At 44.5% G+C, this 24,260-nt stretch overlaps 1 long non-coding RNA gene across 1 annotated transcript; it reads right to left on the reverse strand.

Moving 5' to 3' along the window:
• Positions 1-3,290: 3,290 nt before the first annotated feature.
• Positions 3,291-23,276, reverse strand: LOC117523983. The gene is made up of 3 exons (XR_004564663.1): positions 22,305-23,276; positions 13,455-14,515; positions 3,291-4,095 (listed from the first exon to the last, which is right to left on the reverse strand). It is a non-coding gene; the product is annotated as an uncharacterized LOC117523983 (long non-coding RNA).
• Positions 23,277-24,260: the final 984 nt, after the last annotated feature.

Genomic DNA, 24,260 nt, shown 5'->3' on the forward strand with positions numbered 1-24,260 from the left:
CAACAGTAAATTATAGTCAGATCTTAATTAGATAGATCTTAATTCCTATTTCCTGTAAGACATATTCTAAAAATCGATACATCTGCATGCTTGAGGGTCTTTCAGACACACTGGAAGGGAATAGAACAGCTACCATCCATCAGAAATCAATATCCTGCCAACACCCACACACTCACATAACCTTGCTCATACTTCACCCTCGCTGGCTGTATCCACCAGCTCTTAATGTAGAGACATCACCACTGCTGGAGGAAAGACTGAGAATCTCATTAAAATACAACCACAGGAAATGTGACGCTCAGTGTGTTCACAAAAACTGGATCAATTTTTCTGTTTCTATTTCTTGTGTAAGAGACCAAAGAGAAAGGTGTTGAAACATTGAAACATGTTTCACACAGATTTTTTTTTTTTTTAATGATTCAGCGTTACCTTAAATACATTTGGTCAATTCTGTTCAAAACTGAACCACTATATCTTTGGCTAACACAAAACTGTTCAATTGTGTTTAATCCAGATTGCTTTCAAACTGTTGTAACCTTGAGTTTGACTTGTCAAGGTAACCCAAAGTCAAACATCATGGTACATCATGTTTTTACGTTAAGGCAGTCGCGGCGTGCAATGGTGCAAAATGTATGGTACCAAAATTGCATAAGTTGCAAATGGGATAAATGATCAAATATCACGTGGCTTACAATCCATCAATCAAATGACAAGGATCTATTTCGGTGTTATATAAGTGTGTCTTTGTCTAGTCCCTCAAAATAACTGTTTTCTGCACAAATGTGCAAAAAATCAGGCTGGTTATTTCATGAATATGCAATCGTCATGGTGTCATGTCTTTGCAAAGGTGAAGTGCTCAAGAATAGTTTTTAACAAATCTTTTAACAAAATTCAAGAGTAACAAAGCTTAGTAAGTGTATATATAAATCTTAGCTCTTTTAACTCAGTGCATAAAAAACTAAATGAAAACATGTGTTGCATTTATATTTTTGCTGAGTGCACTTTTTTAAAAAATGATTTTGAATCTGAGTCTGACTTAGCAGCATGCAGCCGTGCAGGATGTAACCTTTGGTCACGCAGTCCTGCTTTGATAAGTATCGTCTGTCGGAGAGAAAACGCAGACAGCAGGATCATGCCTGCAGGGTTACAGCTTTTACACGTCCAAAAAGAGTTTAACACCTTCATTTTGGAGCCAAGAAAAACTGTGATCTGTAAGTTTGCTCTTCAAACAGACTTCACTTTGAATCTGGTGTGAGACCACTTGAATAAACCTGTTAACAAAGCAGAGTGCTTTAGATTCAAGTCAAGAGAGTGTGACCCACTTCAGTGGAGCCAAAGGATCAGAGAAGAGTACAGGTTTGAGCTCTGAATGCAAATGCAAAAGAAAAAAAATGTCAGAACAATAAAATGTCTAAAATATATGTATATAAAAAAACAACTTTTTAATGATTTCAGAGAACTATTTGTGGATAAATTCCTTATGTGCTGTTTAACCTCTTGAGACCCAGCAATGCATGCTGGTCCTCTGTAAGGGAGAAGAGTTTTATTCCAAAAGAATTATTCATTCAGCACTGGATCCCGTTGTCCACTGCAAAAGGGCGTTCCATAAAAAAATAAATGAAAAATGTTTGACAATATTTCACCCAAGACCATTATGTAATGTAAAAAAGCAAATATTGCAACACTTTTACTTTCTGGGTCTCAGCGGGTAAGAGGAGATAGAAAGTGAACATCTGGTGGTTCTTCACCACTGATGTCCACATGTACATGAGTATTTTGGACAATCAAGCTATTTCTATGCCTTTTATTCACATGAAAAACCCCAGTTTAGGTCACTGAAAATACAGCTTTTCCAATCCTTTGGCCAAAGAGAAGCTTGTGGAAAATTTTACATTCCATATTTAAGTGTAGATAAGGAAAACTGGCTAGCATGACCATATGGTAATGCTGCATTCACATGTTGACTGTAGAACAGTCCTCATGCCAATCATTATAGCAGAATTCCTGTCATCTGCAGCACGGGGTCCTTTTTTCATTATTAATAATGCAGACAATAATATTCTTCACTGAAAGGTACAACAGAGTTTTAGCATTTCTGCACAGCATTATATTAAAATTGTATGCACTGGCTTTGATGGTAGCTTAAAAAATTTACTTTATATGAGGTTATGTGAACGCAGCACCACCCCCTGGTGCTTTGGCATGCTCTTGACTGTGCCTTACAATGAATTTTGATCTTTAATGCGACTAGAGACAATTTTTAAAACTCAAAGGGGAAAATGTAGAGTCCCAACCAGTATGAATTTTTTGGAGGCCTAATACAATGCCAACATTTGGGAGTAAAAAAAAATACAATACCGATATATCTGCTGATATATAGAAGTGTTTATTTCTCGCTAACATTTAACAAATATAATGAAAGAAAATGCCAAATACCACATTGCCTTCCTTCATATTGGCAGTCACTAAGTCGCATCGCTCAGGACTGACATAAAATAGGCTTCTATTTTGGGGACTGCCCTCTGCTGGACATACTATATAGTGATACCATTTTTTTCTGCATTGTTAATTCAGTAAAATAACAGTTTTCGTATCAGCAAACATAACATCAATGTTTGTGAAAGGCTCATACTGTATATTGGTCTAGTTCTACTGAAAGGACAAACTGTTATTATCACAAAGAAGTAACCTTAAGGTGTCAACGAGATTAGAAGCTGTGTAGAGAAATCTACAATGTGTTTAAGTCCAACACCCTAACCACTCTGCAACAGCAAAACACTATGAACTCTCTACACCTCCAGTGACATCACAGCGTGAAACCTGGTCGGGCTGTCTGGTTGGTACATGTCGGGACATATTTGTAGAACACAAGTCTTCCAGCCTCCAACTCATCATGTCACGTTGGTGAAAATTACCTTTTATCCCACAAGGAAACAGAAGACATCCAGGAGTAATGTTTAAACCGCAGTCACCACTTGAGCAAGCACCCTGGCATTAGTGACAAAGAAAAACTTCCTCTGATGATTTGTGATTACAAGATGAAACCTCAGGCAGACCAGACTCAGTGGGGTGACCATCTGCTTTATCACAGTTTACTCCAGTGGGGAATGACAAAAGCTACTAGTGTGCAAAACAAAAAAGATGATTTTGGTGATATCATGTAGCCAATGTTGTCTTCTGTTTCCTGCACTTTAAAACTTCTTGTCTCAAGTCACACATTAGTACACAAATCATGAATGTTTATGACTGCAACAGTAAGAACAGTTTCAACAGTTTTTATTTTCCTCATATCAGAGATGCATTTTACAAAAAGTTAACAGAGCTGTTCACTGAAGCAGAACGTATACGGGACAGAAATGTTGTGGATAGAGGTCTGGACGGGACCGGACCGGTACAGGTGACGGACTTAAACAGTAGGGAGAAAGAACCAGAACAGGTTGTGAACGAAGAGAGCTTCATTTACAATAATAAATAACTGAGGTGCTGAGCTGGAGGAAGCCTGCTGAGCCGAGACCGGGCCCACATATAGTGGTGGAAGTTCGGTAGTCGCAGTGCACACAGGGACAGACTTGGGAGTCTGAAAACAAGCTGGAGTATATGGAGCTGGAACCGGGGCCAGGTGGGACGCAGAGTGCCGAGGAAGTAGGAGGACGGAGGAGAACAGAGGTGAGTGATAGCACTCGTAACACTGGAAGTCCTCAACACAACAGTTCACTGTAGGCTTAAGGCAGGAACATTCACAGTTCATGAATTGTCTTCAGAGGCCAGCTGTTGTGCGTCTTGTGACACAGTTCCAATTAAGATGGACTTGACTTTAGAAATGACTTGGAAAGATCTTAGTGGTTCTACATCAGAGCTCATACAGTTCTTGGAAAACAGTTCTTGGAATTAGTTCTTGGAAACAGTTCTTGGTCATGCACAGTCACAAACAGGAGCAGCATGAGAACAGGATCTCACAGACATGCAGGAACGTAGCTGAACGCTGGCAGAGCTGTGCGGTCTGAGGCTGAGAGCAGATGAGTTCCAAAGTGACATTGTGCAGAAGGAGGCGTGGGAACCAGGAGCACGAAGCATGGAAGCTGGGCAGGAAAGCATCTGGAAACACCAAAAGATCAATGAGCTCTAATATGTTAATTAGAGGTGGCCAGGTTACCTTGAGATGAGCTGCAGGAAGCTCAGACGTCAGAGCGCATGGAAGCGTCAGCGTAGACAGGGCCATGAATTTCTCATGGAAGGCTCACAGAGTATCATGGAAAGTCACGGAGAGTCACAGACAACTCTTGCGGGTCAGAGTCACCGAAGACTCTGGCAAAGACTAAGCTCAGAGCTGGGGTTTAAGTAGCCGGCTCCTGATCAGGAGCTCATGAGCGTCAGCTGCAAGGAGAAGATGAGCTGCAGGTGTTCCTCTGCTCTGCAACGTGCCACCTGGAGGGAAAACAGACAAACTACAAACAAGAAGTTAAAAAGGGCAAGGACAAAGGCAGACCATGACAAGAAATGCACAAAACATGGCATCACTCATACAACAAGTGGAAGGCGTGTGGGATCCGGCTCTTTTCTGGATGGGCGTCTCCTATCCTCGAGCCTGCTCACACACCACCGTAACTTATTTGACTGGTGATCTCAATTGTGTTGTCTGTTGCTCTGTTGTGCACATTCACAACATTAAATTGTTATATTTGGCTTATTCCATTGTCCGTGTTGTGTGGGCCGCTGAAGAGGAGGTACTGCTGGCCCACCACCACCAGAGGGCGCCCTGTCTGGAGTGCGGGCTCCAGGCATCAGAGGGCGCTGCCGCCTCACAGGAGCAGCCAGGGTGACAGCTATCACCCATCACCTGAGACGAGACAGCTGATATCAATCAACAGGGAGGTATATCAGCAGGACGGCATCTCCACCTCATTGCCGAGATATCGCTCTACCAAGGAGGTAACGTATCCAGCCAAACAGATCATCTTTTGACCATTAAATACTTTTTGCCTTTACACAGAAAGAGAAAAGACAGCAGGAGACTGTATTTTGGATAAGTACTCACATTCCTGCACTCACCTGTATTTTCCTGACAAGAGGTGGAGGTGGTGTTTCCACCCTGTGTGTTGCTGGGTGCAGCCGCACCCACACCTGACTGTTTCTGTTCCTTGCCAGCAGTACCGGATCCGACGAGCGGAGGCAGTGGCCACCTGGGGTTCGGGACTTGGCGGCTCCAGTATCCCCGGGGTTCGGTGGCAGAGGAAATCGGGTGGTTCCGGTTCGACTCGGACAGACGTCTCCTATCGTCGAGCCTGCCCACACGACACCTTTGGAATTCGGTTACTGCTGTATTTGTAATCTGTTGTGTTTGTTGTGTGAGTTCACAACAGTAAAACTTTGTGATTTGACTTTCTCCATTGTCCGTTCATTTGCGCCCCCTGTTGTGGGTCCGTGTTCCTACACTTTCCCAACAGTCCATTCATTTGCGCCCACTGTTGTGGGTCCGTGTTCCTACACTTTTCACAACAGGATTTCTCGGCCAGCGTCATGGATCCCGAGGGGCGTCAACCATCGCTTGAACCGCCAATGGAAGCACAGGGTGCACAGGCGTTGGCAGGAGGCGTGTTAGGAGAGCTGCAGCAAATCTTAACCGCCTTCACTGCTCGGTTGGATTTAGTAACCGAGCAGAACGTCCTCCTGAACCGCAGGGTGGAGGCTCTCGCCGCGCAGGTGGAAGCGCGCCCTCCGGGCGCCGCTGCGGCTCTCCCTCCCGTAGACCCTGTGCGCAACATTGACGTTCCACTGGTCGTTCAACGACCCCTCCCACCTTCCCCGGAAGCATACATAAGCCCCCCAGAGCCGTACGGAGGCTGTGTGGAGACGTGCGCGGATTTCCTTATGCAGTGTTCGCTCGTCTTCGCACAGCGTCCAGTTATGTACGCGACTGATGCTAGCAAGGTAGCTTATGTAATAAACCTGCTTCGCGGCGAGGCACACGCTTGGGCTACAGCGCTCTGGGAGCAAAAGTCACGGCTCCTTCAGACATATGATGGGTTTGTGAGGGAGTTCAGAACCGTGTTCGATCACCCCAATAGAGGAGAAACCGCTTCAACTGTGCTACTGTCGATGAGACAGGGGCGTCGGAGCGCAGCTGCCTATGCAGTCGACTTCCGCATCGCGGCTGCGAGGTCCGGCTGGAATAACGTTGCACTCCGCGCCGCCTTCGTAAACGGACTGTCTCCGGTCCTGAAGGAGCACCTGCTGGCTAAGGATGAGCCGCGGGATTTTGACGGGCTTGTTGACCTGGTTATACGGTTAGACAACCGGTTAGAAGAACACCGTCGGGAGCGGGGCGAAGGGCGTGGCCGGGCACGAGCCGTCCCTCTTCCTTCCGGGTCCGAAAGGGTGCCGCCGTCTCCATGCTCCACAGTCAGAGAGCCCCGTGGAACCACAGCTCCCCCTGCTGACGAAGCTATGGACACGAGCAGGGCCAAAGTAAAATCACATGACAGACAACGGAGGCTGGCTCGCGGGGAGTGTTTTTTCTGCGGCTCTGATGAGCACATACAAAGAAACTGCCCCAAACGGTTAAACTTCAATGCCCGCCCTTAGAGACTGGGTTAAGGGTGGGTCATAACATCCATTCGGGAAAAGCCCGTAGATCAGCACGCATCCCAGTAACGATCCTTCACGTCCTGCAGCGGTTGTTGGAGAACCGGCTGTTTGTGAAGGACGAGAAGTGCGAGTTCCACCATACTTCTTTGTCCTTCCTGGGGTTCATCATCTCCTCCAACTCTGTCGCACCCGATCCGGCCAAGGTTGCGGCGGTGAGGGATTGGCCCCAACCGACGAGCCATAGGAAGCTGCAACAGTTCCTTGGCTTTGCTAATTTCTACCGGAGGTTTATTAAGCGTAATACCCAGGTAGTTGGCCCCCTGACAGCCCTGACCTCCACTAAAGTCCCCTTCACCTGGTCGGATCGGTGCGAAGCCGCGTTTAGGGAGTTGAAACGCCGGTTCTCGTCTGCACCCGTTCTGGTGCAGCCCGATCCCAATCGCCAGTTTGTTGTTGAAGTGGATGCCTCTGACTCAGGGATAGGAGCTGTGCTGTCCCAGAGCGGAGAGTCCGACAAGGTTCTCCATCCATGTGCCTATTTTTCCCGCAGGTTGACCCCGGCGGAGCGGAACTATGACGTTGGCAATCTGGAACTTCTTGCGGTGAAAGAGGCTCTTGAGGAGTGGAGACACCTGTTGGAGGGAGCTGCGGTACCATTTACAGTTTTCACGGACCATCGGAACCTGAAGTACATTCGGACCGCCAAGCGTCTGAACCCCAGGCAAGCCCGCTGGTCACTGTTCTTCAGGCGATTTGACTTCCGGATTACTTACCGTCCCGGGACAAAGAACCAGCGATCTGATGCCCTGTCCCGGGTCCATGAAGAGGAGGTCAAGGTCGAGCTGTCAGATCCACCGGAACCTATCATCCCCAAGTCCACTATCGTGGCAGCCCTCACCTGGGACGTGGAGAAGAATGTCCGGGAGGCCCTGACACGGAACCCGGACCCGGGAACCGGCCCTAGGAACAGACTCTACGTCCCACCAGAGGCCAGACTTCATCACGGGCCTCCCGCCATCCCAGGGCATGAGCACCATCCTCACGATAGTGGACCGGTTCTCCAAGGCGGCCCACTTCGTGGCCCTCCCGAAGCTCCCGACGGCCCAGGAGACTGCAGACCTCCTGGTCCACCACGTCGTGCGTCTGCATGGGATTCCATCCGATGTCATCTCTGACCGTGGTCCCCAGTTCTCCTCACAGGTCTGGAGGAGTTTCTGTAGAAAACTGGGGGCCTCCGTGACCCTCTCGTCCGAGTACCATCCCCAGACCAACGGACAGGTAGAGCGGGCCAACCAGGAGTTGGAACAGGCCCTTCGCTGTGTGACCTCGGCGCACCCGACGGCCTGGAGCAACCATCTGGCCTGGATCGAGTACGCACACAACAGTCAAGTCTCGTCTGCCACCGGCCTCTCCCCGTTTGAGGTGTGTTTGGGGTACCAGCCCCCATTGTTCCCGCTAGTGGAGGGAGAGGTCGGGGTGCCCTCGGTCCAGGCCCATCGGATGCGGTGCCGTCGGGTGTGGTGCTCTGCCCGCTCTGCCCTGCTCAAAGCCCGCACGAGGGCCAAGGCCCATGCAGACCACCGGCGGTCCCCAGCCCCTGCATACCAGCCCGGGCAGGAGGTTTGGCTGTCAACAAAGGACATCCCATTACAGGTGGAATCTCACAAACTGAAGGATCGGTACATTGGCCCTTTCCCCATCATCAAGGTCCTCAGTCCTGCCGCGGTGAAGCTGAGGCTACCAGCTTCACTGCGGATCCATCCAGTATTCCATGTCTCCCGGGTCAAGCCTCACCACACCTCTTCCCTCTGTGCCCCTAGACCGGCGCCGCCTCCTGCCCGGATCATCGACGGGGAGCCTGCGTGGACTGTTCGCCAGCTCCTGGACATCCGTCGTAAGGGCCGGGGATTCCAGTATCTCGTGGACTGGGAGGGTTATGGACCCGAAGAGCGCTCCTGGGTGAAGAGGAGCTTCATCCTGGACCCGGTCCTCCTGGCCGACTTCTATTCCCGTCACCCAGACAAGCCTGGTCGGGCGCCAGGAGGCGCCCGTTGAGAGGGGGTCCTGTTGTTTGGGCCGCTGAAGAGGAGGTACTGCTGGCCTACCACCAGAGGGCGTCCTGCCTGAAGTGCGGGCTTCAGGCACGTGAGGGTGCCGGAGCACCGGGAGTGGCAGCTGTCACTCATCAACAACACCAGCTGTCACTCATCATCATCTTCCACACCTCCATAAGAGCCGGGCAGCATCTTCACCTCACTGCCGAGAAATCGTCTACCGATAGTACCCGATCTGACAGCCGGAGGCAGTGGCCACCTGGGGACCCAGTGCTTGGTGGCTCCAGGATTGCTTCAGGTCCGGTGGAGTGGAAGGAGCGTGGGATCTGGCTCTTTTCTGGACGGGTGTCTCCTATCCTCGAGCCTGCTCACACACCACCGTAACTTATGACTGGTGATCTCAATTGTGTTGTCTGTTGCTCTGTTGTGCACATTCACAACATTAAATTGTTATATTTGGCTTATTCCATTGTCCGTTCTTTTGCACCCCCTGTTGTGGGTCCGTGTTCCTACACTTTTCACAACATTGGGATCAATAAAGTATACCAATCACCTCAGCAGGTGATTTCATTAAAGATCAGGTGTTTATTCTCAGGGGAGAAGCTAATCAGCAACCCACCTGCTGAGGTGACTGGTTGCAAGGAAAACCTGCAGTGTCTCGGCCCTCATTGCCCACCCCTGCTCTAGGGGTTGGTAAGGTTAGACCTGATTTGTGTGAAGTGCCTTGAGGCAGCTTTGTTGTGCTTTGGCGCTACATAAATGAAATAAATTGAAGTTCAACTGAGTCGTGGTTGAATTTTGTTATTTTCCTCCATCATAGTAGCACTTCAGGGGTTTTTTCCCCCCCAGTTTTCCATTAGATCCACAAGGAACTGATATATTTCCAGCAATGTGACACTAAAATTAAGACTTTGGCCCATTTTCCATAAACTACTACTTTATCACGTTTCAATGCTTGAATTCCTCCTTCAGTCAGTTGAATTTGGGTCACGGCTCCTGACCACTCCCTCTAATAATGGCGTTGACCATCATTACTCTGTGTGGCAGAGGAACGTGTGCCCTTGTCAGGTCAGGTCTGGGAATACATTCTGATACCACCCATCACTGCACTGCATCCAATCAGACCATAGAACAGCTCTGGGTACTGGATGGCAACAACCAAGTTAGAGAACAGTTCCAGTCTGCAGCCATGATGAAAAATGGGTGTGTCCTTGGTGCTTTCTTGCTACCGGGGTCCTGAACATGATCCTGCCTGCTGGACAAACACATTGTATGGCCACTGGCCAGGCTGCTGTTTTCTCAAGATGCAATACTTGTCAAACAAAATATGAGTTGTCTTTGTAATAATCCAAATAGATGATGATAAATTTAATTAAAAATAATGATAAAAGCACTGCTGCATCAGACAGTGTTTGAAATGAAAACTGCTCCAACAGCCCAGTCTCACCACAGTTTGTGACGGCATTAGGATAAGCACATTAATCTATAGGTTTGTGATGGGGGCATGAAAACGGGGCAGTTTTCGTGACAGGGGCACAAAATGTGGGGTGACAGGAGTATGGGGGTTATGGTTAGGTTAGAGTTAAGAGAAGGGTGAGCGTTATTTGAATTTATTTTAGCCTTTATCTAACCAGGTTAGTCCCATTGAGATTGAGATCTCTTCTGCATGTCTTTAAATGTGTGAATAAACCGGAGCACCCGGAGGAAACCCACGCAAACACAGGGAGAACATGCAAACTGAATTCGTTTTGCTCTTCAGTGGCTGGTAAGTTGAAAAAATGTGTTCCTCAACATGCAAATTTGCACTTCCCAGCCACCATACTGCACATAGTGTTTCTATGCACTTTGAGGCTGAATACTGTGCAGCATGTACACATACAACTCTGTGTGTGTGTGTGTTTGTGTGTGTGTGTAAATGTAAGTGCCACGCGTGCACTGCCTGATAAGCATCTTGTGCTCTGAGCAGTGCCATCCTGACTCATGCCAGAGGGTCTGATGGTATCTGCTGCTCCCTGCTCACTTACAGGAAGCCTGAGCGGACGTGTGCATCGATTTCCAGATGGATGCAGGGTGTGGTAAATTCCTGTGGGATCGCTGCCATTGCAAATGCTTCAAATATGGATTTTATTTTTGTAATTTAATTAATCTCAGCATGCAGATTTAATCACAGCAGCTACTTTCACTCATTTTCATCACATCTTCAGCCTTTTTGGAGTTTGACGTTTGTATCATTTTCCTCTTTTGTAGTTAATAAAGTTGTGGTTTGGCAGCTCGGGGGGGGGGGGGGGGGGGGGCGTGCAGCAGAGAACAGAGCTGAGTCCATTTGAGGACTAAGTGTATCTGCTAATGTGTTCCTGATACTCATACGTCCCCCATTTAAAGCCACATCCTGCAGCATCTCATAGAGGATCCCAAAGCACTCCAAGATCACATGATCCTCCCACCCCAAATTTGTGATGACACTGCCACCTCCTCATTGGGATTAGTGTCCTTTCTTTAAAATTGTGGAATTCACCGCTACAGTACATAGTCATTAAATGAGATTTTTTTTTTTTTTTCAAAAACTAAAAAAAAAAATATATATATAAAACAGCATGTTTTTGCTCTCCTCCCTCATCATGAGTGCCTCCAATATTATGTCAGAGAGGAAAAAACTGCAAGTAAATCTGTAGTGCATAAATATTTCCTTTTTTTTTTTTAGATTGGGTGCAGTTTTGAAGTATCATATCATTATTGATACTTAACATTTCAGGGGTCAGGGGAGACTTATTGTCCCGTGTGGAGGAGTTTAAGTATCTTGGGGTCTTGTTCGTGACTGGGGGTAAATTGGAGCATGAGATTGATCGACAGATTGAGGCGGCGTCTGTTGTTGTTTGGAAGCTGTACCGGACTGACATGGTGAAGAAGGAGCTGAGCCAGAAGGTGGGACTCAATTTGCCAGTTAATTTACGCTCCTGTAGTCATGAATTTTATCACCAAAACAGTAAGGTCGTGGACACAAGATACCTCTGGGTTTACACTCCTGGACAGGGTGAGAAGCTCAAGTATCCCAGAGGGACTCCGAGTAGAGCCGCTGCTTCTTCCCATCAAAAAGAACCAGCTGATGTGGTTTGGGCATCTAGTGAGGATTCTCTCTGGTCGCCTCCCTAAGGAGGGCTTCCGGTCATGTCTAACTGGGAGGAGACCCTGGGGAAGACTCAGGACACGCTGGAGGATTTGTCTTTCCCAGCTGGGTTGGGAACACCTCAGGGCCTCCAAGGAAGAGTTCTAGGAATTGGCCAAATATATATATATATATATATATATATATATATATATATATATATATATATATATATATATATATATATATATATATATATATATATATATATATATAATGGAACTGGAGTCGGGGCCAGGTGGGTCGCACAGAGCTGACAACAGGAACTAGGAGAACAGAGGAGAGAGGAGGTGAGTGATTGCACTCGTAATACTGAAGCCTTTAACAACAGACAGTTCACTGAAGGCTCAAAACAGGAATGTTCACAGTTCTGGAAATGTTCAGGAATCATTAACAGTTCATGAATATCTTCAGAGGTCAGAAGCTGTGTGTCTTGTGATGTAGTTCCAATTATGCAGGACTTGAGTTTTAGAAACAACTTGGAAAGTTCTTAGCGGTTCAATATCAGAGTTCATACAGTGGAAAACAGTTCTTGAGACAGTTCTTAGTCATGCACAGTCACAAACAGGAGCAGCGTGAGAACAGGCTCTCAGGCATGCAGGAACTTAACTGAAGTGTGGCAGAGCTATGCGTTCTGGAGCTGAGAGCCGGAGAGTTCCAATTTTCAATTCAATTTATATAATTTGTAGAGCGCCAACTCACGACAGCATCGTCTCAAGGCGCTTCATACAAACAACCCAAAAACAAATTAAAATCAATTAAAAGCACAATTAAAAGAGTAAAAGAAATAAAAACAATAACAATAAAAAGCATAGTAACAATTATGCTAACTAAACGAAATGGAGAACAAAGGTGTCTTCAATCTGGCTTTAAAAGTGTCCACAGAATCTGACTGCTTTATAAATGCTGGAAGACTGTTCCACAGAAAGGGGGCCCCATAAGAGAAAGCTTGTTGCCTCGTAGACGTTTTTTTCACCCTAGCAACACAAAATAGTCCTGCCTCCTGTGAGTGCAAGGCCCGGGCCAGAACGTAGGGTTTTATTAAGTCAGCCAGGTAGGAAGGTGCCAGTCTGTGAACAATTTTATGTGCTAGTTTTTTCCTGGTTCTCTCCCTCAGCCCCAACCAGTCCCAGCAGAAGACTGCCCCTCCCTGAGCCTGGTTCTGCTGGAGGTTTCTTCCTGTTAAAAGGGAGTTTTTCCTTCCCACTGTAGCCAAGTGCTTGCTCACAGGGGGTCGTTTTGACCATTGGGGTTTTACATAATTATTGTATGGCCTTGCCTTACAATATAAAGCGCCTTGGGGCAACTGTTTGTTGTGATTTGGCGCTATATAAAAAAATTGATTGATTGATTGATTGATAGTAGGAGAACCTTAAAATCTGGTTTCACAGAGACAGGCAGCCAGTCAAGAGACGCCAGAATGGATGTAATGTGGTCAAATTTCCTGCTTCGTGCTTTGTGTCAAAAGTCTGGCAGCAACATTCTGGCAGCAGCATTCTGAACCAGTTGAGACCCCTAATGGTAGACTGTGGTAATCCTGAAAATAGGACATTGCAATAATCCAGTCTAGAAGAAACAAAAGCATGAATCGCGGTCTCAGTATCAGTCACTGATGTCTAAAGTGACATAGTGCAGAGAGTTGGCCAGGTTACCTTGAGATGAGCTGTGGAAAGCTCAGATGTCAGCGTGCATGGACGCGTCAGCATAGACAAGGTCATGGATTTCTCATGGAGAGACACCTGTAGAATCCAGAAGTCACTGAGCTTAAAGCCGGGGTTTAAGTAACCCACTCCTGATGAGCCACAGATGAGCCTCAGGTGCGAGTAGCTGATGGGCAACAGGTGTTCCTTGGCTCTGCAACGCGCCACCTGGAGGGAAAACAGAAAAAGGGAAGGGGAGAGAGGCAGCCAAAGGGCTGGCCACAACAACTCGAAAACTGATTATTTCTTATTTTCTGTCTAATTTAACCTCCCTGATCAAACAGACTTGATATGTGTGTGGCTGCTTTTTCTCTGTTTTCTTTTACTTCATGCTGTTGCTCGTATAAATGAGCCTTTTGAGAAACTCCAGACAACAGACTGGAACTCGGCAAGCTCCTTTCTGGATTCCAAAGACTTTGGAAACTTTTCCCCACAAACTGGAACAGGTGGAGGAAAAAGTCTCTGTAGTGAATGTGGAGCCTGTTTGCTGACAGAATGAGTCACTGCTTTTGAGGCTTTTCTTCACTAAAATCCTGCAAACTTCAGTTTTTTTTTTTAATTTTAAATGGAGCTGTACATCAGAATAAACTTGTGACTCACTCTGACTGTGATCATTGTTTCTAAGAAGTGAAAACTAAACGTTTTTTTCGTGTTTACTACAAAAACATCTGAAAAAGAATTTACAGCTTCAACATTTGAATTAACAAAACAACCTTAAAAACTAGTTATCAGAAGCCAAAGTACTGATACTGGAAAAAAAAAATACTATGAAAAGAAAAAAAATGTTTTACAGGCAAAAGGTACGGTGGCCAGAAGAGCCCACTAGCAAAATAAAGTTCGGTCTACACCCAGAGGTGAAAACAACGAGCAGTTTAATACAACACCGTGGTGTTGGACCTGCTTCCTGAGCGTGGATGAAGTGATGACTGATGGACGTCCTTGCAGTCTGAATAGAAGTGCAGCTCGCAGTGTTTCCACTTGGTGTTTCGGAGGAAAGAACTTCCCATCACTTTCTTGGGGGAGACGTAAGGAAGGAAGGAAGGAAGAAAGGAAAGAGGTTTACAAGCCTGGCACAAGGAACGTGGTGAAAAATAATGTATAGGGGGAGGGGGGTGTGAGGAAATAAAAATCACTGGAGGAACTAAAAGGAAACAGAATGGACTGGTTCTGACGTGCGGAGACGCTATCAAAATGCAAAGGTTACGTTTGGACAGGACGTTGCTATTAAAGTCTCCACCCTCCTGCGGTTGTGATGGAAATCGCATTCAGAGATCCATCCACGCTAACCCTATACCGTCACATTAGGTATAAATGAGAGCGATAAGCAGTTGGCGTTTGTCGCTTGATGAGCATTCTCGCGGCGTGGCTAGCTCGTGGTTACTTAGCATTAATGTGCACAATGGGTAATGACAGATGATAAAGGGTGGAAAAACCTGACTGTCACTGTGAGTTTTTAACTTCACGCTTGACTGCGTAACGGAACCAAAGTTCACTTGATTTGTTTCATTCCAATGTCTTTCAAAGTGATGTTCCTGTATCGCTAGTTAGCATGCTAACATCTCTGTAAGATGTCCTGTAAATCACTGCAGAGCTGTTAGCTGATTACAAAAACTACATTTTTTAGATTTATTTCTCGCTAACCTTTATAAAATATGTGACAAAAATGACAAACATATTAGATTTTTACAGAAATACAGCTGTTTCAGAGTGTATTCCACCATCTTGGATTATTTCGTTCAAGCAAGCAAGCAAGAAATGTCACGCTGCTTTTTTTTTTACTCCGATTGCATTTCTCAGTATTTGTATAAAATAGACTTCTTGTATATTTTGGGCCTACTTAGATGGCGGTATAGCAACCGTGGTCTCTTCTCGGCGATTGAAAATAAATGGCAGGTCGTTGCTTTGCCTTTGTCACTCGTAGCTAATGTGACCATCCAGTAAAGACAAAACTTTGGAGAGCACCAAAAGTTATGCATTTGAGAAATTAGTGGTCCGTCCAGCGTGAAATTCGCCTCCCGCTGGAGCACAGGCAAGACTGGTGTCACCTGGGAAACCCGAACACACCCGCCTATATCAACATTATCAAGCTAGCTGAGGCTAGCAAGCTAAATCACCTAGAGTGAATGATTAATGAACGTTTTTGCAAACCGGTACAGAGTTTTGGGTGCAGGCATTAAACACTATGAACAGTGTATCACCTCAGTAAAACTGGCACTAATACTATATTTAATCTTACCAATAATACAACAGTTTCAAAATACTGGAAAACACTCTTGATGGTGCCTGTCAGAGATTTCAGATCACACTTGTCAGTTGCCTCACTTTTTTCCTCTACTTTCTCTTTAGAAAATAGAGAGGTATGGTGGCCTTGTAGTGAGTTGTTACCTCTGTCCATTAGCACAATTAATTGCTCAGCAAGTGAAATTATATCAGGTATTATTATTATTATTGTATTTGCTCAGAAAGTACAAACACCTTAGCCCTAGAACACAGCTAGCCGCCTCCGGGGAACTTCCCACTGGTCGCAGGGTCTACTAGTCCTAGTATTAAAGAGAGCATGCTGAAGGTGTTTTTACATTTATGGTAGGCTATATGTTGCACTAAAGTAGGTTAAGCAATGTTACAAAAGTTTGACATTTAAAAAAACATTCATATTTACATTATATATTATACATTACATTATATATATTAAATATATATTATACATTACATTATATATATATCTTCACTAGATATGTTTATGATAATGGGATTTGAGTTTGTGTTGTTAAATGTGTTTGTAGCATGGCCCAAGCAGAGGTTCACCCCTTAGAGTCTGGTCTACTTGAGGTTTCTTCCTTAATACATCAGAGGGAGTTTTTCCTTACCACTGTCGCCTGTGTGCTTGCTCTGGGGGTTGGTCATGAGTATGTATGTATGTATGCATGTATATATGGGGTGGGCATTTATAAGCTTTGCTTCTGCTCACCCCGTTTTTGGTCACACATGTCACTTGTGTATTAGTTTTTTTGTTATTGTTGAGTTTGTGTGCCAAAACAATACATTCATTCATTCATTAAATTATTGGGAATTTTGAATTCAACGGGTTTATAGACAACAGTATAATTAAAGGTGATTAATGGTTTATGTCAACAGAATCATGTTTTATTTTTTACACTGAACCAAACTGGATCTGGTTTGTTAGCTATTTGAAAGTACTGCATTTATTTGTGAACTTTACAATCAGTTTTAGGTTGTAATATAGACCATCAAATAATATAAAGAGATTAGGACCAGTGGACCCTAGGACTAGCAGACCCTAGGACCAGTGGTCCCTAGGACTAGTAGACCCTGCTAGCGGCATCTGCTAGCTGTTAGCCTTCTGGATCTGGTGCACACTCACAGCGAGCTGTCACTAAAAGGGGCCGCGTTTGTTTCTTTCAGCTTGTATGTTCAAGGAAGACTTCGGAGAAATGTGAATAAAATTATGGATTTTCTTTGCACTGATCCTGAGATAAATGCAGACAGGATGGTTTCATAAATATCTCATCCAGGATTAAAGGACAGGTTGCAAGAGTTTCAAGAGTCCATCTTCCATGACGGTTCATAATCTAAGTTGGCATTTTCATGGATATATAACCTTTGATCTGAGGAGTTTCATGATTCGATGCTTGAAGGCTCTTGATTCAATTAAAGGCTCATTTTTGGCACAGCTTCTAATCTGTCTCCATCTACCTACCGGTACGAATCCCGTCCTCATCTTTACCCTCTTCTGCTTACTTTCTCTTTTTCTTCAGATGTGCGACGCTGCAGGGTGGTAGAGAGTTTTCATGCCTTTGCGCTTTCATCCTGCAGCTCCGGTGTCATTAAACGGCATTCTGGCCGTGTTAAACCAAACAAACGGAGCGCTTTCACCAGCTCACGTATAGATACTGTTTCATGTTTTTCTTTTATCTCGGTCAGTAAAAGCAGACAGGGGGATTTTACTGCTTCTGTTTGTTTTAAGATGCTTCAGAGGGGTGGGACTCACTTGAGACAAAAAAGCTGTGGAAACAGAAACGAGGATTTCAAGCATGCAACATTCACAATTTTATGACTGCATGAGTGAGTTAATTGTTTGCATTTTGTCTCTGATATCAGGATCTATCTGCTGACGCTCAGCAGGAAAACTGGGTGCAGAAAGTCAGTGGATAATAAATAAATAGAAACAGCAAATCAAAGCACAGCAGGTACAGCAGCACACACGGTAAGAAGCACACAGAGTATCAAAAGTGAAAGTAAAAAAAAATGCAAATAAATACCAAACATACTGATGGCTACTGGTTTACTGGCTACTAGTGTTCCTCTCCTTCCTGTCCTCTGTCTTCCTGTTACTCCTCCTCCCTTTGAGTGAGGAGTTCTACAGTCTGATGGACAAAGGAGTTTTTCAGTCTGTTGGTCCTGCAAGGAGCAGTCTGTGACTGAAGAGACTCCTCTGGTTGCTGATGACGGTGTGCAGAGGGTGACTGGCATCGTCCATAATGTCCAGCAGTTTGTCCAGTGTTCTCTTCTCTGCCACCAACACCAGAGAGTCCAGCTTGCAGAATCAGTGGATATGCTGATAAGAGCACTTGACAAGCTGATTAAGGATTCCGTGTGTCTGGATCAAGACTGAGATCCAGGCTTTCAGTGAGTTCCTGGACTCCATCATCAGGAGTGTAAATGCATGAGGTGAAAGAAAAGCATATTGAGACTCATATATGTCAGTAGTAGTGACATTCACGTGTCTGGATCCTCGGCCTCTGAGATGGAGAGATGCAAGAGCTCATGGAGTTATGAGGTTGGTTGACTGAGGTGTTTGGGGATGCCGATATCTTCTCAGAGATTGAAGGTCCAAGTCTTTAGGGTCCTGGTGATTCCTGTCTTCCTGTGTGGTTGTGAGACTTGAACTCTAACCAGTGACCTATGGTGATGACTGGATGTCTTTGGAACCAGGGCTCTTCTGAGAATCATTCCAAAGTCACAGCACAGTAAAGAAGCAGAACGTTCCGACTCACTGTGTGTCATCTTAGATCCATTAACACTACGATCTTAATTAGTGCCATATGTGTTCAATGTATTTAATTCCAACCAGCTGCCTTTCTTTGACCCAGATTTGCTTGACTTTCCCTGACTTCAGTTTACAGTGCTGAATACTTTCCTGCTAACTCATGCCGGAGTGAGATTGGCTGCAGTTCACATTCAAAGTTTCCAGTTTTCCTTCATGTGAGATTGTCGTCTCTGTGATACAGGAGATGTTTGTTTCTCATGGTGCACCGTGTTTTTAGTTCTTAGACTTTGGCTGCATGAAAAGCAATGGCATATTTCATTAGACACAAGACTTCAGCAACAATGAAAACTGTATCACAATGATGAGGAGAAATTAAAAACCTTCGCTGTCTTAATGTAATCCCATTCTATGTGTGATGGCAGGCTGTTTTGTCTGATCTGCGGGTGCCGACAAGCCAAACAGCTTACTACAGCTGCAGAAGATTTTGGTGAATCGGCCCGAATGGAGGGATCGTGTGACCATATCCCGACACAACTCATGGCTTTATCCTGTCATCACAAAGCTACAGTCACTTCTCATTCTTTGCACATGCCAGAGGGCACATTCATATTTGTCCTGCATCACATCAGCCCATTAGCACCTCAATATATACACAGAGCATCCAGAAAATATTCACAGCGCTTCATTTTTTACACATTTTGTTATGTGACTATCAGGTCTGACTGACAGAAATGGCTGGACACAAATGCAGGACTCCGACAAAGAGCTCTGTATGTAAAAACAGTTTACTGGAGCAGTAAACAGGGTCCGGTACACAAAAAGGCAGTCCAACAAGAGCAAAAGTACATGGAACATCAGGCTAAGGCGTGGACGGTAATATGGGCAGGTGGTCAAAACACACAGGAGGCAAGCAGGTCAAGAATACACAAAAACAGCTAGAGAGAAGGCACAAGGTGCATCAATCTGGCGAAGGAGCACAGCAGAATGAGGAGCTTAAATACACTCAGATGATGAGCTACAAATTGAGAACAGGTGAGCGTGGAAAGCACCAGAATGAGGGTGTTGCCAGAGGGAGAGAGACGCTCACCACCAAGAACCAAGACACAGTCAAGAGAGACAGGGACAGACAAACCCAAGCAGGACAAAAAAAAACTCAACAAGAGAATAAACATACAAGAAAGCAAACAAACCAAGACAATATAACTCAAGCATGAAAATTAAATATGGCAAAACTCACATCCTGACAGTGACAACCTTATTCCAAAATGGATGAAATTCATTTATTCCCTCAAAATTCTACACACAACACCCCATAATGACAATGTGAAAAAAGTTTTTTTTTTTTTTTTTTTTAGAGATTTTTGCAAATATATTAAAAAAAACAAAAAAAAAAACTAAGAAATCACATGTACATAAGTATTCACAGTCTTTCCAATAAAGTTGGGACATTGTGTGAACTGTAAATAAAAACAGAATACAATGATTTGCAAATCCTCTTCAAACTATATTCAATTGACTACACTACAAAGACAAAATATTTAATGTTCAAACTGCTAAACTTTTTTGTTTTTGTGTAAATATTTGCTCATTTTGAAATGGATCCCTGAAACACATTTCAAAAAAGCTGGGACAGGGGCAACAAAAGACTGGGAAAGTTGATGAATGCTCAAAGAACACCTGTTTGGAACATCCCACAGGTGAACAGGTTAATTGGAAACAGGTGAGTGTCGTGATTGGGTATAAAAGGAGCATCCCCCAAAGGCTCAGCTGTTCACAAACAAATCATCACACATCATTGTGTAAAGGATCTCACCGTGTGGGCTCAGGAACACAGAAAACCATTGTCAGTAAACACAGTCCGTCGCTACATCTACAAGTGCAAGTTAAAACTCTACCATGCAAAGCGAAAGCCATACATCAAGAACATCCAGAAACGCCGCCGCCTTCTCTGGGCCTGAGGTCATTTGAAATGGACAGACGCAAAGTAGAAAAGTGTGCTGTGGTCTGATGAGTCCACATTTCAAATTGTTGTTGGAAATCATGGGCGTTGTGTCCAGCGCAAAGTTCAAAAGCCAGCATCTGTGATGGTATGGAGGTGTGTTAGTGCCCATGGCATGGGCAACTTACACATCCGTGATGGCACCATCAATGCTGAAAGGTACATCCAGGTTTTGGAGCAACACATGCTGCCATCCAAGCAACGTCTTTTTAAGCAGGGACGTCCCTGCTTATTTCAGTAAGACAATGCCAAGCCACATTCTGCACGTGTTACAACAGCGTGGTTTCATAGTAAAAGAGTGCGGGTACTAGACTGGCACAATGTATGGCACATTGTGAAGCGCAAAATAGGACAACAGAGACCCCGAACTGTTGAACAACTGAAGTCGTACATCAAGCAAGAATGGGAAAGAATTCCACCTACAAAGCTTCAACAATTAGTGTCCTCAGTTCCCAAACGCTTACTGAGTGTTGTTAGAAGGAAAGGTGATGTAACACAGTGGTAAACATACCACTGTCCCAGCTTTTTTGAAACATGTTGCAGGCATCCATTTCAAAATGAGCAAATATTTGCACAAAAGTTTATCAGTTTGAACATTAAATATCTTGTCTTTGTGGTGTATTCAACTGAATATAGGTTGAAGAGGATTTGCAAATCATTGTATTCTGTTTTTATTTACATTTTACACAATGTCCCAACTTCATTGGAATTGGGGTTGTACAAGGTCCCACAGTTGACAGTGCATGTCAGAGCACAAAGGAAGCATGAAGTCAAAGGAATTGTCTGTAGACCTCTGAGACAGGATTGTCTTGAGGAACAAATCTGGGGAAGGGTACAGAAACATTTCTGCTGCATTGGAAGGTCCCAGTGAGCACAGTGGCCTCCATTATCTGTAAATTGAAGAAGTTCAGATCCACCAGGACTCTTCCTAGAGCTGACCACCTGTCAAAACTGAGCGATCAGGGGAGAAGGGCCTTAGTCAGGGAGGTGACCAAGAACCAGATGGTCACTCTGTCAGAGCTCCAGCATTCCTCTGTGGAGAGAGAGAAAACCTTCCGGAAGGACAACCATCTCAGCAGCAATCCACCAATCAGGCCTGTATGGAAGAATGAGAAACAAAATTCTCTGGTCTGATGACACAAAGATTGAACTCTTTGGTGTGAATGCCAGGCACCATGTTTGGAGGAAACCAGGCACCATCCCTACATGGCTGTGCAATGGGAATGGGAAAAACTGTCCAAACATAGGTGCACCAAGCTTGTGGCATCTTATTAAAGAAGACTTAAGGCTGTAATTGCTGCCAAAGGTGCATCAACAAAGTATTGAGCAAAGGGTGTGAATATTTATGTACATGTGAGTTCTTGGTTATTTTTAATACATTTTCAAAAATGTCCAAAATAAAAAACCTTTTTTCATGTTGTCATTATGGGGTGTGGTGAGTAGAATTTTGAGGGGAAAAACTGAATGTACTCCCTTTTGGAACAAGACTGTAACATAACAAAAAGTAAAAAAGTGAAGCACTGTAGACTGTACCGGCCTTTGTCACCTCACCTCTCTGCTAATTTGTGTTTCTTTCCTGCTGCTCAGTCATGTAGATGAACTTTCTTTCCTGTTTTTCCACTGCATCTTTGTAGTTATTTTGGCAGTGAGACCTGGAACCTGCCCAGTTCAACCACAGTCTGAGTAGGTGTAATATTGCACTTGGGGATTAAGAGCATTAAGATCAGTTTTTACTTCTCCATAAGTGCACATAAACAACCTTGGGTGCTTTGCAAAGAGTTATGGGTAAGCATACCTATGCAGAGACTGCTTGTTGTACCAGTGTCCTCCGAACAACAAGCAAGACGAATGCGGGTTCTGGGAATGAGACAGGGCAAGCACCCATTAAAAAAAAAAATACAAAAGCACACAATGTGACCTCAACATTACAATATCAAGGTGAAATTTCCTCTATAGATGCATGAAACGTAACCGTTGCCAGGGTCACCAGTCCTGCTGCTGGAGGTCACTACAGATGATTTCTCAAGTTTGGTGTTTCCTAACTGTGGATTGGCTGAGCAGCCAATCAGCAGTGGCACGGCAGCTGATCTCCAGGATCAGGGTTGGTGATCCCTGATTTACCTTTATTCCATTAATAGTAGTTTGGAAAAGGGTTGGGTTAAAAGTATTCTTACCTCAAATCCTGAACATTGCGCATTTGATTAAAAATGGGAGGAAAGCTGTAAAAACCACAGCTGAGCTGCTGTTTCTGCAGAAGAGTGTAGAAAGAATGTTCCTTGAAAGCTGCCCCTGAACTCCTGCACTGGATCATTCTGTGTTATTACACCTGTAAGCAATGAGGTAGCTGGCGAGATGGACTGCACACTGAGAATCAGCTGCCGTCGGAGCGAAGATTCACTATGCACAGCTTTTTATCTTTCTCTCTCGTGCAGCTACTTTAACTGCTTTTACACATTTAATTTTAGATCTTATCTAATGAATGTTTGATGAGGACCTATTCATCTTGTGTTGGTTGAGTTGGGGGTACTGTGACAGTAATGCTCTGATTTATACAAAGCAAAATGTTTGAAACTTTTTACCAATCAAAGCTGCAGACAGTGCAAACATTTTTGCAACATTTTGTGAGGATCAATGGAGCCCTGGTGTTTTAATTGGTGGAGAATTTTGAGAGAAAAGCAGCAAAACTTAATTACACAGGAAGCAGTGACTCTGAGTGAGTGAAAGTCAAACACAAAACATTTTTGTTGATTACACGTGTTCCACAAAGTTATTTACATACATGCAACAGTTTTTTTGGAACAATGATTTTCTTTCATGATTTTTTTTTTTTTTTTTTTTTTTTTTTTTGCATAAAATTAGTGTATGCAAAATATTTTTCACAGAAAGCAGTTTGTGTAGTTCAAATTGTCAATTGCTGCTTTTTATTTATTTATTGCACAAAATCAAATTATATGCATAAAACATTTTACAAAGTGTGGCAATTTTGTGGGATTTTTTTTTTTTTTTTTACAAAATGAAGATTTAGGTCAAAGAAAATATTTAATACACATTTGAATACAAATTAGACTGTGACAGCAATGCTCTGATTTATTACCATTTATAATTTTTTTTTCCTTTAACACAAGCAGTGACAGTCTGAGTAGCCACTGTGCCGAGGCTATAGAAATGGAAGAAACAACCTCATTTCAACCTACATATAACTTCAATTACACCTGCTCCTAATTTTCATCATGCATATGATATTAAAATTATTTCCTACAACAAACTCCAGACATGTCCAGCAGGAGGTTGTTGTGAAAGTGTAGGAACACGGACCCACAACAGGGGGCGCAAATGAATGGACAATGGAGGAGTCAAATAACACTGTTTTTACTGTTGTGAAACAGGCACAACAAATACAACCGATTACAATATGGAGATTGAGCTTAATTACAACGGTGTCGTGTGGGCAGGCTCGACGATAGGAGACATCTGTCCAAGTCGAACCGGAACCAACCCGATTTCCTCTGCCACCGAACCCCGGGAATACTGGAGCCGCCAAGTCCCGAATTCCCAGGTGGCCACTGCCTCCGCTCGTCGGATCCGGTACTGCTGGCAGGAAACAGAAACAGTCAGGTGTGGATGCGGCTGCACCCAGCAACACGGAGGGTGGAGAGTCCACCTCCACCTCTCGTCAACAACAATCAAGAAATGTAGGAAGGTGAGTACTTATCCAAATGCTGTCTGGTAGTCAGCTGTCCTACAGATAATC

Source organism: Thalassophryne amazonica, chromosome 13 (genome assembly GCF_902500255.1).
Source record: "Thalassophryne amazonica chromosome 13, fThaAma1.1, whole genome shotgun sequence".
Lineage (NCBI taxonomy): Eukaryota > Metazoa > Chordata > Actinopteri > Batrachoidiformes > Batrachoididae > Thalassophryne > Thalassophryne amazonica.